Below are 14,832 nucleotides of genomic sequence, written 5' to 3' on the forward strand. Positions count from 1 at the left end.
TTAGGGCATTGATTATCCCTTCCATTTTTTTTCCTCGCAGAGCAGATGAAAGAAGTGAAAAAACTGCTTCTTTAGCCAGAATTTTGTCATAGGAAAAGGGGCTGAGCTAACACAGTAACATCCTTCATCCCCGTGACCCTGTGTATGATGTCAATGTATGATGAGCCTATGAGGCTCAGCAGTTTCACTGGCATGGCTGGGTGTGAAAGGAGAGAGAGCAAGCCAATGTCCACAGCATCATCTCCTAACAAACCCACAGGGATTTTCTTATGTAAGTTAATACAACCTCTGTCAGTACCAATTTACACAGACTTCCACTTTGTGTCTCTTAAACTCTACTGGAAAGATTTTGGGTCTGTGAGGGTGATTTTTGAGTTGTCTCAGCACCAGGGAATGAATGCGGGACAAGGTCTGGGAAGTAACTTGGAGACATGAAGCATTTATATTGACATACCACAAATGTCCTGAGTCCTGGGCATGGTACTGCAGGTCTCGGGATATCATGACTTGGAAGAAACTGTCAATTGAAATTCACTGTAGGTTGGGCTTTAAGATGTGCTCTATGCCATCCTAACTCTGCTCCTATTAAAGTCAATGGTTTCCCATTGCTCGCTGTAATCTACCTGTGCATTTTTTGCACACAGAGCAGAGGTGACTAGCATGTCGGGTGGGCATGATTTGGCCCACTGGGATTTTGATGAGTCAGGAGAATTATATGCTTGAAGGACGTGCACTTTTAATAGCATACTTTAACACTGCCTACTTGGATTCTATAAATTAATCTGAGAAACTAATAAACTATCTGTGTAATTAAATACTACATACAAAAATTACTTTAAAAGAATGTTATTTTTGCCACCGGACCCTAGTCTCATTCAATACACAGGGTGAGCAGTGTATGCTGAATGTGTCCTATCTCTATTTTGGTTTATCCATATTGTTCAATGTGTGGGCCCTACACTTTATACACTGTACACCATTTAAACCCTGCTCTTAATAACTATTAATTTCCTCATAGGCTTTCCTATTGCTCTCATCACTATAGTATCCAAGTGCTTCAAAAATTTATAAAATTATTTTCACAACACCCCTGTGAGATGAAGGGGTAGCATTATCTCCATTTTACAGATGAGCAACTGAAGCATAGAGCAATGAAGGACAAAAGTCTCCACTCATTTTGAATGCTTTGAGATGCCCTGGGCCTTATTTTTCAGAGTACTTAGCATTATATAACATTTTATATCTTCAAAACTCATCTCTCATTTACTTCAGTTGCAGCTGAGAATACATAGCTTCTGCAAGTCAGACCCCTTGATCTCAAGTTGGCCACACAATTAATGACCACCTTTGAAAAGTCTGGTTGAAGTGACTTGTTCAGCATCACATAGGAATTCTGTGGCAGAGGCAAGAATAGAATCCAGTTCTCCAGGACAGCATTCAGCTGTCTTAACTAGGAGACCTCCCCTTTCTCTTCCTGCAGTCCCCTGCCACTCTCACTACATACCTTCTAACTTCTGCAACAAATGAGACGGATCCTACAGACAGCCTCCTTCACTACCCAGTCTTGATTCATCCTCAGAGCACGATCCATCCTTATGCACTGAATGAGGCAGAGGTCCTGTGGAAAAAATTGTATGTAATTAAGGAGTGCATCAGAATGCATACAAATGGGGAGAGGGCAGATTCTGGTTGTGCAAGCAAGCTAAATAATGGTGGTGTTTTACTTTTGGGTGCTAGACTTTGCAACCTTAGTGTTCTCTTAAGATAGGTTTTTTGTGTGGATTTTCCTAGTTGTTTTTTAAATACAGTCATAAAAAACAGATATTTCATCCTGTGAAAGCATATTGACACCCACGTGTCAATGGGTCATCAGCTGGCAAAGTGCAGACTTCTGCCAGTGGAATTAATTGAGCAAATGAAAGCAGTCATCCTATATGTGGCTTAGGGACTGGAAAGGGATGAGACACACACTCTGCCAGTTTCATAGATATCTGTGGACAGCAGAGAAATATTGAGGCTCAGGAATCTTGGGTTCCAGTCCAGGTTCTGGAGGGGAGTGTGCTCAAGTGGTCACATACCCTTCTATCCCTGTCCCCTCCAGTCTGTCCCTGTCCCAGTCCTGGTTCTATCCCGCCCCAGTTTCTCATCTCAACCCCAGTCTACTTGCCCAGCCAGTCCAATTTTCCACCCTAAGGGATCCTCAACCCAGTGCCATTCTGCACCCCCAGACTTCCAATTTGAGTCCCTGTCTCCCTCCATGCTCCTTGTCCCAGTCCGCCCATTCCCAGGCTCCTCATCAGTGCTTTCCCTCCTCCCCATCCCTCTGACTCCTAGTCCAATCTATTCATTCCTTTGCCAAACCCCCTGATCTGGTTCATGTACCCTCTGCATTTGAGTCATCTGCTTCCTTCTCCTTAATGCCTGGGCACCAGCAGGGGAAGCATTGAGAACCAAGGAAATATAATCTCCCTGCTTTCAGTTCCCATGTCCGGTTCCACAGAAGTCCACAGCAGAGAAAGTCCTTCTCAGTCCATAAAGCTGTGGCATGGAGCATGCTCAGTTGCTCTGTGGGGATGGCACATGCACAGTCTGGGTAGCACTGATAGCTATGAGAGGATAAACCTGCTCAGCACAGATGGACTTTTCAGAGATGATAAACTCTAACAAATCTCTACTGAGCATGTATGAACTGCAATTTTTCAAAGGCTCATAACTTGGCCAAATTTGGCCATTTTTTTCATGGGGATACTAAAAACTACATCCTTGACCTCTGGGTTTTAAGCAACTGAAAACAGGATATTATACAGGGAGGTGTCAGACAACCTTAACTATAGGTGGTACCTACAAGCCATGTCATGTGTTACAAGTAGGACCCTCTCCCGGCCCTACAGAAGCCAATATTAGTTTTCCATTGGGCTTTGATGGAGTAAATCAGGCCCTACAATGCAAAATAAATTCAAGAAAGAAGATATGTTCATTTACATAACACCTTGTCAAATAAACTTCTTCTTGCTAAGAAGCAAACATAAGAGCTCTCATTCAAGATGCTCTTGAATTCAGAGAATTGTCCTCTCATTCACATTCTTTGAAACTCACATTCTCCCTGTTTGAAACTCTAAATCTCATAAGGACAAGCCTGAGAGTTGTGATTATCAACTAGTAAATCTTTATATCAGTGATTATTTTTAAGGCCAATTAACTCAAGAACATTTTCAATCAGGATGTGTTATCAGAGCAAATCATTCATGCAGAATTGATGACATGGGAGTATTTGTTACTCCACTGTTCTATTCTCTGCTTTCTCTGTTCTCATAATACAGCTGTGTGCATTACTTTGAAAATCTTAAACCGCATTCTTTAGAACAGTTGCTTCGTGTTGGTCAGATATCTCTGTGACCCTTTCTTCCATTTAGAGAAGCCATCAGCCAATAATTCTGATGCATAGTTTCCAGGAATTTTAGCATGTCTTCTGATTTCTGAATTCCAAATATTTCTTAAGAGACTAACGTATAACCAGATAGTCTTTGGATTGGAAATCTCCAAGAAGCAAATTAGAATCCACCTCTGAACAAGTCATTATATCATTTTATGTTAGTTTGGTGCCTTTACTGTACATGTATTTTCATTGTTACATTTGAAATATTCACAAGGTCTGAAGAGACTATAAAACCCTACTGATGCTTGTACTAATAATAGCTTTTCTTGGTCTGTAAGTGATATTGCATACTTATTAATTTAAAAAGGAATAGTGTACTTGGAAAAATAAAAGATGAATGGAAAACAAAACCCCAAAACCCATAAAGAGCTGTTGCCTTTTCCAAACAATTCTCTTACTTTTCTGAACTAGATCTACTTTTTTCCTTCTACGAGCATCTTTTAGATTATGTACTAAAAATACAAGCATTCAAAGTTCGAACTTTAAGTCCAAAATTACTGCCTTTCAGATCCTTTATTATCCTTTCAGGCATCTAAAAAAATAGGTCAAAGCAACACTGCATAATTTGGAAAGCTAACAAAATGTTGCTAATGGAAAGAAAATGTAAGTAGATGTAATTACAATAACCTTTAAACGCTTTGTCTCCCTTCTATTGTCAATTAAGCATGTTAAGGAACTGAAGTTCTATACACAAATTCTTGCCAAACCAGAATATTTTCCAGAAGAGAGAAAGCTAGTTTCAAAACATTTGATATCAAGTCCACACAGCTGAATTGGCATCCTTCCAGTGACTTCAGTGGGCTATGGATCAGACCCTACATTTGCTCTCTGATCAAGTACCTCATTCACAACATGGTGCCTAGAAAGCATAAGGAAGTGTGAATATGGAAGAACAAAATATAGTAATTATAGATATAAAAAGGCCCTGATCTAGCAAGTTGCTTTGCACAGGTAGATCTCTATTCTTGCAGAGCCTCTTTGTAGTAATAACATATTGGCACTGGTTTTAACTTTCTAAATATTCAAGGCTAACAGGCATGGCTATAACTAACAGGCTGCAGCTAACAGACATAATATTGATAACACTTCCTACAGGGAAATATTGTGATAAAAGGAGGGAAATGATCTTATTTTCTTAACTTGGGTGATGGTACTGAAGACAAAACATTCAAGAATACACATGCACAATTGATAACCAAAAGACCTAAACTCCTCTTTAATTTTATACATACTATCTGTTGGTTGGTCTGGGTTTGTCTCATCCTCAGGACAAATCTCTTAGTCCTGGATAGGATCATTACTCTGCAACATAAAACAGTCAAAAGCAGAGTCCTAGGATGTGTCAGCATGAGGCTTGTTTTATGAGAAAAGTTCTACTACTGCTAACACAGATACAAGACCATTGGTGATAGCAAGAGTGTGATTGCTAGAGTAGAAATGACTCCAGACAACTGCTGCCATGTTAAGCACGATGTTGTCTAAACTTTCCACAAGCAGCAGAAAATATGCTGATGACCAGTGTCACCTTGTCTAAACACTGCCCTCACCAGTGGACCTGCTCCTGTAATAGCAACAGTGGAGAATTTTCCAGAAAAAAACTAGTATAGACAATGCTTAGGGGTCAGTAGGAGGGAAGCCTTGATCATAGTCATCCAAAGGGAAGTCTTTTATTTGAGACATTTAAAACCAGAATAATCCTGCATTGGCAGGAATCTGGATTAGTTGGTGTAATTTACTCTTAATGTATTTGATTCTGTGATTGATTCATCTGGGTTCTGTTTAATGGCTCATCTCCCTAAGGAATGTTATGCAGAGGAGTAAGCAGGGTCAGGAGGAAGGAGTGGAGAGGATAATCCACCCCCAGACCTAGGGCTGCCACATAGAGTGAATCTGCAGCCCCAGGGAACTATCAACTGAAATAGTGATCTCTCCCCCAGCCTGTCCCCAGTATTTCCTTCTCTGTTCCACCTATTTGGAGCTGGTGTGGAGGCCACCACTACAGCAGTGAGGCAGTGAGTGCACCATGTCACACAACGCCTTGTGTGTGCCTTCTGCAATGGGTTGCACTTTGACTTCAGTGCACATCTTTATTGCCCTACCTACTTGCAAGCACCCAAAATCTGCCAAATCAGACAGATTGTTGGGTGTACATTTTATTATTTTGCCGTCAGATAAGCAAAATGTGTGTTTCTATCCCAGTGAGCAAAATTTTAAATAAACCACTCTTCCAAGAGCTGCAGACATTCCAGCCGGCTGCTAATGACGAGATTAAGGAAGGCCCCCTCTTCTGCAGTATCAGTGTTTTAACTATTACAAATATGTAAGACAACCAGCCTCTCTGATATTCTATCAGACAGAATATCTGTCAGATATCTTATACAAGTTATTCTGGGTACATTGGTAAATCTATTCCCAGGATAAATTGTTCTTGAAATGTTGCCATTCAACAGCATCCATTCATGGGGAAAAAAGTGTGTTTAAACAAAATGCAGCCAGAATGAGCACCTCCTAATGAGTGGATCCATATATACTTATATATTTGCATAATACAGGCTTTTTAAAGGAGCAAGAGGGCTGGAACAAGTTTTCCAAGACATTTCATAATGGGAGTGGGATATTGATGCATGTTGTTGAAAATAATTTTAAAAAGTGGAAAATTTAGAAGACAGGAGTTTTAGGGTTAGATATTTAATAGTAGGATTTTCCAACACAAGAAAGGAAATTTGAGACTGGCCCACAGCATGCTGAGGTGTTTCACGGCTGAATGCTTTAAATATTGATGGACTAGCTCACTGGTAAGCATCAACATTGTACAAAGCATTTACATGTCCTCCTGACAATTGGCTGGTAGATCACTGCCATGAAGAATGACTGGCCGCTGGCTCACTACCATGTGAATTTGAGGAGCAATAGACTAATCATCCATTTGGCATAAAATTAAGGAAAAGGCAGCAGGCTTATCGGATGTTCTTAGAGGACCAGAAGAAGCAGCCCAATGACTCCCTGTCAGACCAAAGACCAGATGTTACAAAGGTGTAGCAGAGAATTTTCTCCCAATATCTGTCTCCAAATAAATAGCATATGTGTGTCTGTTGCTGGTGGAAATAAGGAGATGTGGAGACCATTTGAAATATCCTCAGTTTTCTTTAGGTGAGAGGTGGAGGTAAGGGTCACTCTCGCAAATTTTTCAGAAGCTCAAAAAGGTTTGTTTGGGGTTTGAGCTTTGGGCCATGTTCCAGGGTTTGTCTTGCTCTTTCTGTATTGGTTCGTCTGTCCCTACTTACAACTTTATTATCTACTTAAGAAGGATAATGGCAGTTAATATCTGAAAATTTTATGCTCTGTAAAAGCACTGTTGCAGGTCTTGAAAATGTATGTACAGGCCACATGGAGATGTTTACAGCTGCAGTGAAGGATTAAATTCTTGAAGCAAGAATGGAATAATTTGAAAACAAGGCTAAGGTTAAAAATTGGGAATTTTAAGTATTCCAGAGCAAACTGAATTCACTAAATTGTGTGTGAACGTGTTTATTTTAGTTTAATGGATGCATGATTTCTTTGGCTCTGTTCTGCCTCAAGAGCTAATTATGCTTGAAATAGAGAGGTTACTCACAAGAATGTCTTTACAAGATTTTCCCCCCTCCAATATCTCTCTTGTACTGTTCTCCAAAATTTATAATACAATTCCAAAACAATTACATAGTATAATACAATGGATAAGCTTGAACTTCCTGGTGCCAGGTCCATATATCGTGTTTGCGCTCAGGCATTATTAAGGAGAAGACACTGCTTTGCTCCAATTAATGAATGACAGAGAGTGCTGGAGCAGAAGCTAACTGTGTGTTTACCCAGCAAAATATCTCCTGGAAGGGGTGAAAAGACAGCTACATTTCAGACTGTGAGAGGCCGCTGTATTTGTGATATGCAGAGTACTTCATACCTTGGGAAAGTAAAATGAGAGAGCTTCTGTGGGCAATAACTATAAAATACTGTCCTCCATGCCTTATTGTCTATTCTATGATGTTTGTGTGTGAGAGGCTGGGTTACACTGAAATGGGGCCCAAGTAGGAATTCTGACTGCCATCTTCTGGGGATTTAGGAGTGCACTAGCTTGTGGGGCAGGTCCTCCATCCTTTCGGAGGTACACTGCATATTTGTCCCGCACCAGCCCAGCTTTGGTCTTGTCCTTCCCTGCTGGCTCCCTCTGTGATGCTAGCCTTGAGCAGTCCCTATACTGAGGTTGTGGCTGGCTTCTGAGTAGGCCCTGAAGGTGACGGAATGCCTCTTGCGTGTTCCACAGGCCAGCCATGGTCTGACACCATGTGTTTTATTTCAGAAACCATCTCTCTGTCTGTGCCCTGCTGCATCTGTAGGGCTAGGAAGGAATGTTTCATCAGTCTGCTACAAGGACAGTATTCACCGTTGTCTGGGGTAGGACATTCTTAGTGGCAGCCTCTCACCTCTGGAGCTCAGCCTTGCTGGAAATACTTCCATGCCTGAACCTAGCCATATTTAGGGCAGGAGGCAAGAACATCATTTCATTCAGCCTACTAGCTAATAGCAGGTTCTGGAATGCTCTGATACTGAATCCCTTGACATTAAGTCTACTGGATGCAATCAACTCTCTCTGGTCCTCTAAAGGAAATTGAGCCAGCGGCAGCACATAATCATGGAGCATATGTTCTGCCCACTCATGCAAAGTTGTTTGGTACTTTCTTAATCTGTGTAAAGTGAGCTTCAACACAAAAGAGTTAACTGCATTATAAATGCCTGAAATATTAATAATAATGTGTGTGCTTTTTTATGAGTTAATAGATGTGTGGGTAATAGGTATTATAAGGATTATTGTAGAACACTACGCTATACTTAACCATCTGACTGTGATCTCTGAAAAAGAGATTGCATACATACAGTATTTAACTCCTTTTTTGTTCTAGATCCAGCAGATAGTAGCTAACACTTATTTATGGGTTTGGATGTGTTTTGCTGTTTAGGATAAGCATTCTGCAAAATGTGATTGTTTTGCTTTGTAGTGATTGTTGTTTTTGTTTTGATCCTGATGAGCTGGACCAAAGCTTCACTTTGAGATTAGGTTAAAACCTGCCCCAAAACTCAGTGGAACTCAGTAAAATTTCTTGTGTGCCCTGGAAGGCTCTATGAACTACTAGGGGACTGGTAGCATTATTACATCACATATACCAAGAAATAAAATCTTATTGAGATGGGACAGGATTTCTGTTTGGGCTCTTTAAAATGCATGGCTGTTAGTTATTTTTTGCTAACATTAGCAGCCTACAAACTCGTGAAAAAAGTGGGTTTTTTTTAGAAATTTCAAGACCCGTGCCTTTCAATTAAGGTGTGAAAGAGCTCTTAGCCCACATGTCTGAAACCTCCAATAAGTCCTCTAGCAAAATTAGGGAAAACCAGACATGACATTCCCAATATGTGTAAGTTAAATAAATAAATAAACAAACAGAAGAACCCATTGCCCCTCACTATTTTTTTTTAACTTAGAAAAGGCCTTTCAGGGGATCTGTATACATCATAAATCTATTGTTTCCTTTGCAGGTAACTTTTAAGAGTAATACATATATTTACTGTCTTAACACTTGATGCATACTCCACAGAAGACTATGGAAGGACTTCCGTTGACTTCACTGGGTTTTGCTTGGTAAGAATCCTGTGCCGAAAGGATATATTACAGCTCCATAGTGTAACCTATCCCTTAACTTTAATAGAAGCTTTATAAGCATGCAGTATTGTGTTTTATTAGCATGTTCTAATGTATTCTATTGATCACAGTGCAAATTAAAATGCCTATTGTTAAGATAAATATTCAAATAGATATGCAATGTTAAAGACCTGATTAAAAAAAAGCAACACCAACAAACCTTGTGTACATTTTACATATAAGGGTACATCTCATTTAAATTAGATAAATCTGTGACAGAGGGCTGATTATAGGAAGAACCAGGTGAATGTACTTTTGTTAAATCTTTTACTCTGTATAAATCAGGCACACTTCTGAAAGGTCAGAAAATGACAACCTAGTGGCCCGATCCTGCAAATGTTCATATGAGTAAATTCTTCATTTGCTCAAGGGCACTACTTGGTTCACTAAATTTACTGAATTGTATAAGCATTTTTGGTATTGGGCCCTGCAAATCAATTTAGTTTGTTTGTCTCTTTTAAAGATTTTATAATAAAATTGAGATTGGAAGGTCTTCACCTAGCAGAAAAATAGTGACAATGTTCCTTGTTTCCTCCAATCTCTACTCATGTAAAAACAGAGTTTTAAAATAAAACCATGCAAACTATTGCCAGTTAAATTGTTTAAAATCCACCACATCCATCCCTTTAAACAAAATCCTCAAAAGGTTCATTATAATTTAAACAACAGCCTTGTTGTTCAAGTACATCCCAATTTAGCCTCTGCAGCCAGTCTGAGAACGTAGAGACTAAATGTTCTTAGAAACGTGTACGATGTAGTGCCTCTGAATAGTTCTTTGCTACTAGTCGGTGCCAGCTCTGTGTTTTTCACTATTAGAACAGTTTGACTAGATTGTCTTACAGAATAGGTTTCCTTCCATCCTGGACTACTGATTATGGGGACGGTGTTTTTGGAAATGCCACTAGACAGAAAATCATAACAAGGCACAGATGTGGTGTTTGAGATATGGACGTGGGAACATTTACCCAAAGTAAACTTGGTGTAATGAGGTGACAATGAAACTTATAAAGCTAAAAGGGATGCTGCTTTGCAAGTCACATTAGGCCCCACAGACTTGGTTAAGATTTCAGTGGCAAGGGTTGAGGTGGGGAGATGTGGAAGCAGCAGCATGGATTTACAAACTAATCAGCTGAGGCACTCATCACAGTGGTAAAAAACTTTGCAGTAGTCTGGAGAGGCGGCGGTCTATCACAGGGGATAATTTTACTGCTGCAGAATACAGAAGCTTTTTGTTCTTTTGTTTCTCAGAGCAGGAATGAAGGGGTTCATTTTAAGCCTGATGCACAGGGAGTTGTTAGTTGGAAAACTCTGTGTAACACGTGATGCAAAGTATGGAGAATCTATCCTGAAGTGTGAGCCAGTAACAGGAAACCTTTATCTTTGGTTCAAATGTGAACACAATAACTCATTAAACAAAATCTTGGCTTTTTAGGTGTACCTTCATTTAGGGAGAAAACACAGATTTGTTTCTTTAGTTATCTACAGACCAGCTTAGGGTTTTTTTTTTTTTAAAGTGGGTTCTTTTGCCTCTTGAAAAATACATCAAAGTAACATTTATATTAGCTACATTTTTAAATGGACTCTTACATTGGCAATACTATTAATCCCTAGCAGTAATCAGAATCTGTGTTATAGAGCCATTATGATGCTTAGCAGTTGAAAGAAGAAAAACCAGGCTACATTGTGTGCCAGTTCTGTTATCTTCTGTTAAAGCTCACCTTGGGCCAGTCAGCAAAGTCTGAAATTCACCAGAATCTCAAGAAGGCAGACTGCTTGAGATCATTTGGGGCACTCCTGGCAGCTCCGAGAGCATTCCTGGGTTTACTGGCCCTACATGATATTTCAGGCAGCTCTTGTTTCCGTGGGTATGACCTGTTGCTGAGAGTCAAGCCACTATGTAAACAAGAACGACTTCAAACTCACAGTGTGCTGCTTTCCCAAGAAAGTGGTCATTTGTTCCAGTTTCCCATGACCACATTGCTGCTTGGGTTTGCTGTTCAGAACTATATTATTTTCGGCATTAGTGTTAGACAAAATAGGGGATGGATTAATATATGCTATATTAAGTGTGCTAACAAGATAATATTATCCATTATTGTATCCCTTTTCAGCATTTGAAATCATCTTATTTAAAAATAATTACTCAGATATTCAAACTTATGTAGCCAACATCCAACTTGGGAAATACATTCCTTATCTATTAGCAACATTATGTGATTTTTAAACTCAAGGAGTGTTACCAATTTCTGTATCACTTCCATTCAAAATATCTTCTTTTTTATTGCATTTAGAACTCTGCAACTGAAAGGCAGTAGGGAAAGGCAGTATCAGAGAGTGGTTCACATTATGCTGAATTTTATAGTACCTTGACATTGTCAATGAACCTTTGGGATCTTTGAAAAGAAAATCAAGGGAAAGTCAGTTTCTAATGTGCCGAGGAAAATATTCTGACGTGGTGATAAGTGACGTGAGTTCCATAATCATGGCTTGAAAATGTTCTCAATGACTGCTATTTCAGCTGTCCCAATCCACAGACTGGTATTAAAGCAGACTGGTAGTAAAAAGAACTGACAGGCTTTTTGTACCAGAGAACCGTAGGACTCTCACTAGGTAACAGTTACAGTGAAATAGTTGTGGACAGTTCCAATCGTACATATTATTAGAAGTTTCATTTTTGCAGACTAAGAGATTTTTATTTAGTATAAACTGGTGGCCAGTTTTAATCTGTGACACATATATAAATCCAGAGCAACTACACTGTAATTAGTGGAGTTACTCCTGATTTACATCAGTGTAACTGAAATCATAATCTGCCTCTAAGTGTGTGGATCTCCTGGAATTATACAGTTTGGTGATTTATAAGCCACATTACCCACCCTGATAAACTTGCATTCATGGAAATAGCATAAACAAGTATGTGCTAAGTTTTATTTTAAGACATTTTTAAAACCTTCTTTAAATGTGAACATGCCATAGATTTTAAGAGTCTGACTGTTGGCTTCCATCGGAACTGATGAGGTGAAGGTTCCTTTCCCTCTTTCTGAAGAACCTTTAAGCTTAACCTTTTTTAAAACATGGGATCTGTTTTTTCTGTTTTCAAGCAGGACACATTTAAAAGAACTTTGTTATTTAAATTTTAAAATGTAACATCCTCATGTTTGTCATAGGTTTTCTCCCCCACTTGGAGCTTTTGGGTTCCAAGATGGGGACCTGCATGAGCTCCTCTAAACTAATCCTAGTCTAGATCTGGTCCTGCTGCCACCAGTTACGTTTAAAGTGGATAACACACTGCCTGTTCCCCCAAACTCTCCCTGGGGAACACAGATTCAATCTCCCTGAATCTCAACACAAAGGGAAGCAGCCCACTTCCCCCCTCCCTCTCTCTCCTAGCCTACTCCGGAGAGATACACACCGATTCAACTCCATGAATCAAACCCAGGAGGAACTCACTCTTCCCCCCACCCCTTCCCCTGAATTTCCACAAGAGAAGGAATTAACCAAGTCCAAAGAAAAGAAAAGAGTTTATTAAAAGAACAAAAGAAAGTACACTATCTCTGTAATACCAGGATGGAACAATACACAGAGTCTAACCTATAAACCTGGAGAGAATTTCCCCTCCCCCTTCTTTCTCAGTAAAAGCAAAGTAACAGCAATCAGGAATAAAGAATTTATCCAGCAAACACACAATTGCAAATGTAGAAATAAACTTATAATACTAGTACGCCTTTCTAATACTCACTAGACTGAATAGATGAAAAATACTGCAGAAACCTGGGAGGACTTGATTAAGATGTCTGGGAGCTAAGATGTCCCTTAGCTCCCAAGAGAGACTCAACTCAAAACAAAGAACACAGAAAAAAAAAACTTCCCTCCACAGAGATTTGAAATTATCTTGTCCCTGATTGGTCCTCTGGTCAGGTGTTCCTCAGGTGCTGCTTGTTAACCCTTTACAGGTAAAAGAGACCTTAACCCTTAACTAACTGTTTATGACAATGTTAAATTATCAATGAGACATCTGCAAGGTACTTTGTATTTGTGGTAGTTGGGATAGCTTTGACTCCAGCATCATACTTTACATGCATACATAAAGGATGTAGATATCTGATATGAGGGCCATGTCCTGGATCCATTGAGATTAGTGTCAAGTATCAGAGGGGTAGCCGTGTTAGTCTGGTTCTGTAGAAGCAGCAAAGAATCCCGTGGCACCTTATAGACTAACAGATGTTTTGCAGCATGAGCTTTCGTGGGTGAATACCCACTTCTTCGGCTTGCATCCGAAGAAGTGGGTATTCACCCACGAAAGCTCATGCTGCAAAATGTCTGTTAGTCTATAAGGTGCCACAGGATTCTTTGCTGCATTAAAATTAGTGGGAGGCTTTCCATTGACTTCAGTGGTCTTTGTGTCAAGCCTCAAATTCATACTTTACTATGTGCTGTTGCTTGGCACAGAGTTCTGTGTGCAAGAGCAGTGGTTCTCAACCTTTCCAGACCACTGTATCTGATTTGTCTTGTATACACCCAAGTTTCACCTTCACTTAAAAACTACTTGCTTAAAAATCAGACATAGAAATACAAAAATGTCACAGCACTCTATTACTGACAAATTGCTTACTTTCTCATTTTGTCTTATGAAATTTTAGTTTGTACTGACTTTGCTAATGCTTTTTATGTAGCCTGTTATAAAATTAGGCAACTATCTAGATGAGCTGATGTACTCCCTGGAAGACCTCTGTTGTACCCCCAGGGGCACACGTACCCCTGGTTGAGAACCACTGTGTTAGAGAAAACTCCCCTCCTAACAGTAGCATCATTTTAAGCACAATTTTATCCCTACCTTCTCCCCTTGCTCTGACTAGGACAGGAGACAATACAACCATTCTATGCCCTAAACTACGCACACTCCCAGCCAGTGTAATATGTTAACTACAAAGTTGTTGACAATTTCCTTCCTGTTTAATTACCCCTCCCCATAGCGATATGCCAAGAGTAAATGGCAGTGGGGGAAGGGAATGTTTCATTCACTGAGGGATTGCACCGACATAAATTCACCAAAGTATACTCATACAGAGCCAGTAATCATAGTAGCCAAGCGGTCCAGGCCTAGCAATTAAATATAAAAGCCTGTCTTTATACAAAGAGACTGTCTATATTTTGGAAATTTCCACCACACTTCCTTCTGAACTACTACTTTGCTCAAAACATCGGTGCTGGCATGGCAGCATGATCAGTAATAGTTATGCTGGCAAAAGGGTGGCCATATTTTTTTTAAGTACATCAGATGCAGGAAGACTGCCAAACAATCAGTGGGCCCCCTGGACGCTCAAGGTGCTAAGGGAGCACTCAAGGAAGGCCAAACTGTTGCAGAGAAGCTAAATGAATTCTTTGCTTCAGTCTTCACTGCAGAGGATGTGAGGGAGATTCCTATTCATGAGCCATACTTTTTAGGCAAAGTTGAGGAGCTCTCCCAGATTGAGAACAAATTGATAAACAGTAATAAGTTACCAGGACCAGATGTTATTCACTCAAGAGTTCTAAAGAAACTCAACTATGAAACTGCAGAACTACTAACTGTGGCATGTAACCTATTGCATAAAATTAGCTTCTGTATCAGAACTCAGGTGGATAGCTAATATAACACCGATTTTTAAAAAAGGCTCCAAAGACA

The 14,832-nt window shown here is 39.8% G+C and overlaps 1 long non-coding RNA gene across 1 annotated transcript in view; it reads left to right on the forward strand.

Annotated features, from left to right (window-relative positions):
• LOC120407824 overlaps positions 1–14,832 on the forward strand; it is a 59,157-nt gene that overhangs the window by 19,593 nt on the left and 24,732 nt on the right. The window contains exon 4 of the long non-coding RNA XR_005600273.1: positions 9,005–9,107. This is a non-coding gene — a long non-coding RNA (uncharacterized LOC120407824). The remainder of the gene's footprint in view (positions 1–9,004; positions 9,108–14,832) is intronic.

The sequence above is a fragment of the Mauremys reevesii genome, linkage group 6 (genome assembly GCF_016161935.1).
Source record: "Mauremys reevesii isolate NIE-2019 linkage group 6, ASM1616193v1, whole genome shotgun sequence".
In the NCBI taxonomy this organism is placed as follows: Eukaryota; Metazoa; Chordata; order Testudines; family Geoemydidae; genus Mauremys; species Mauremys reevesii.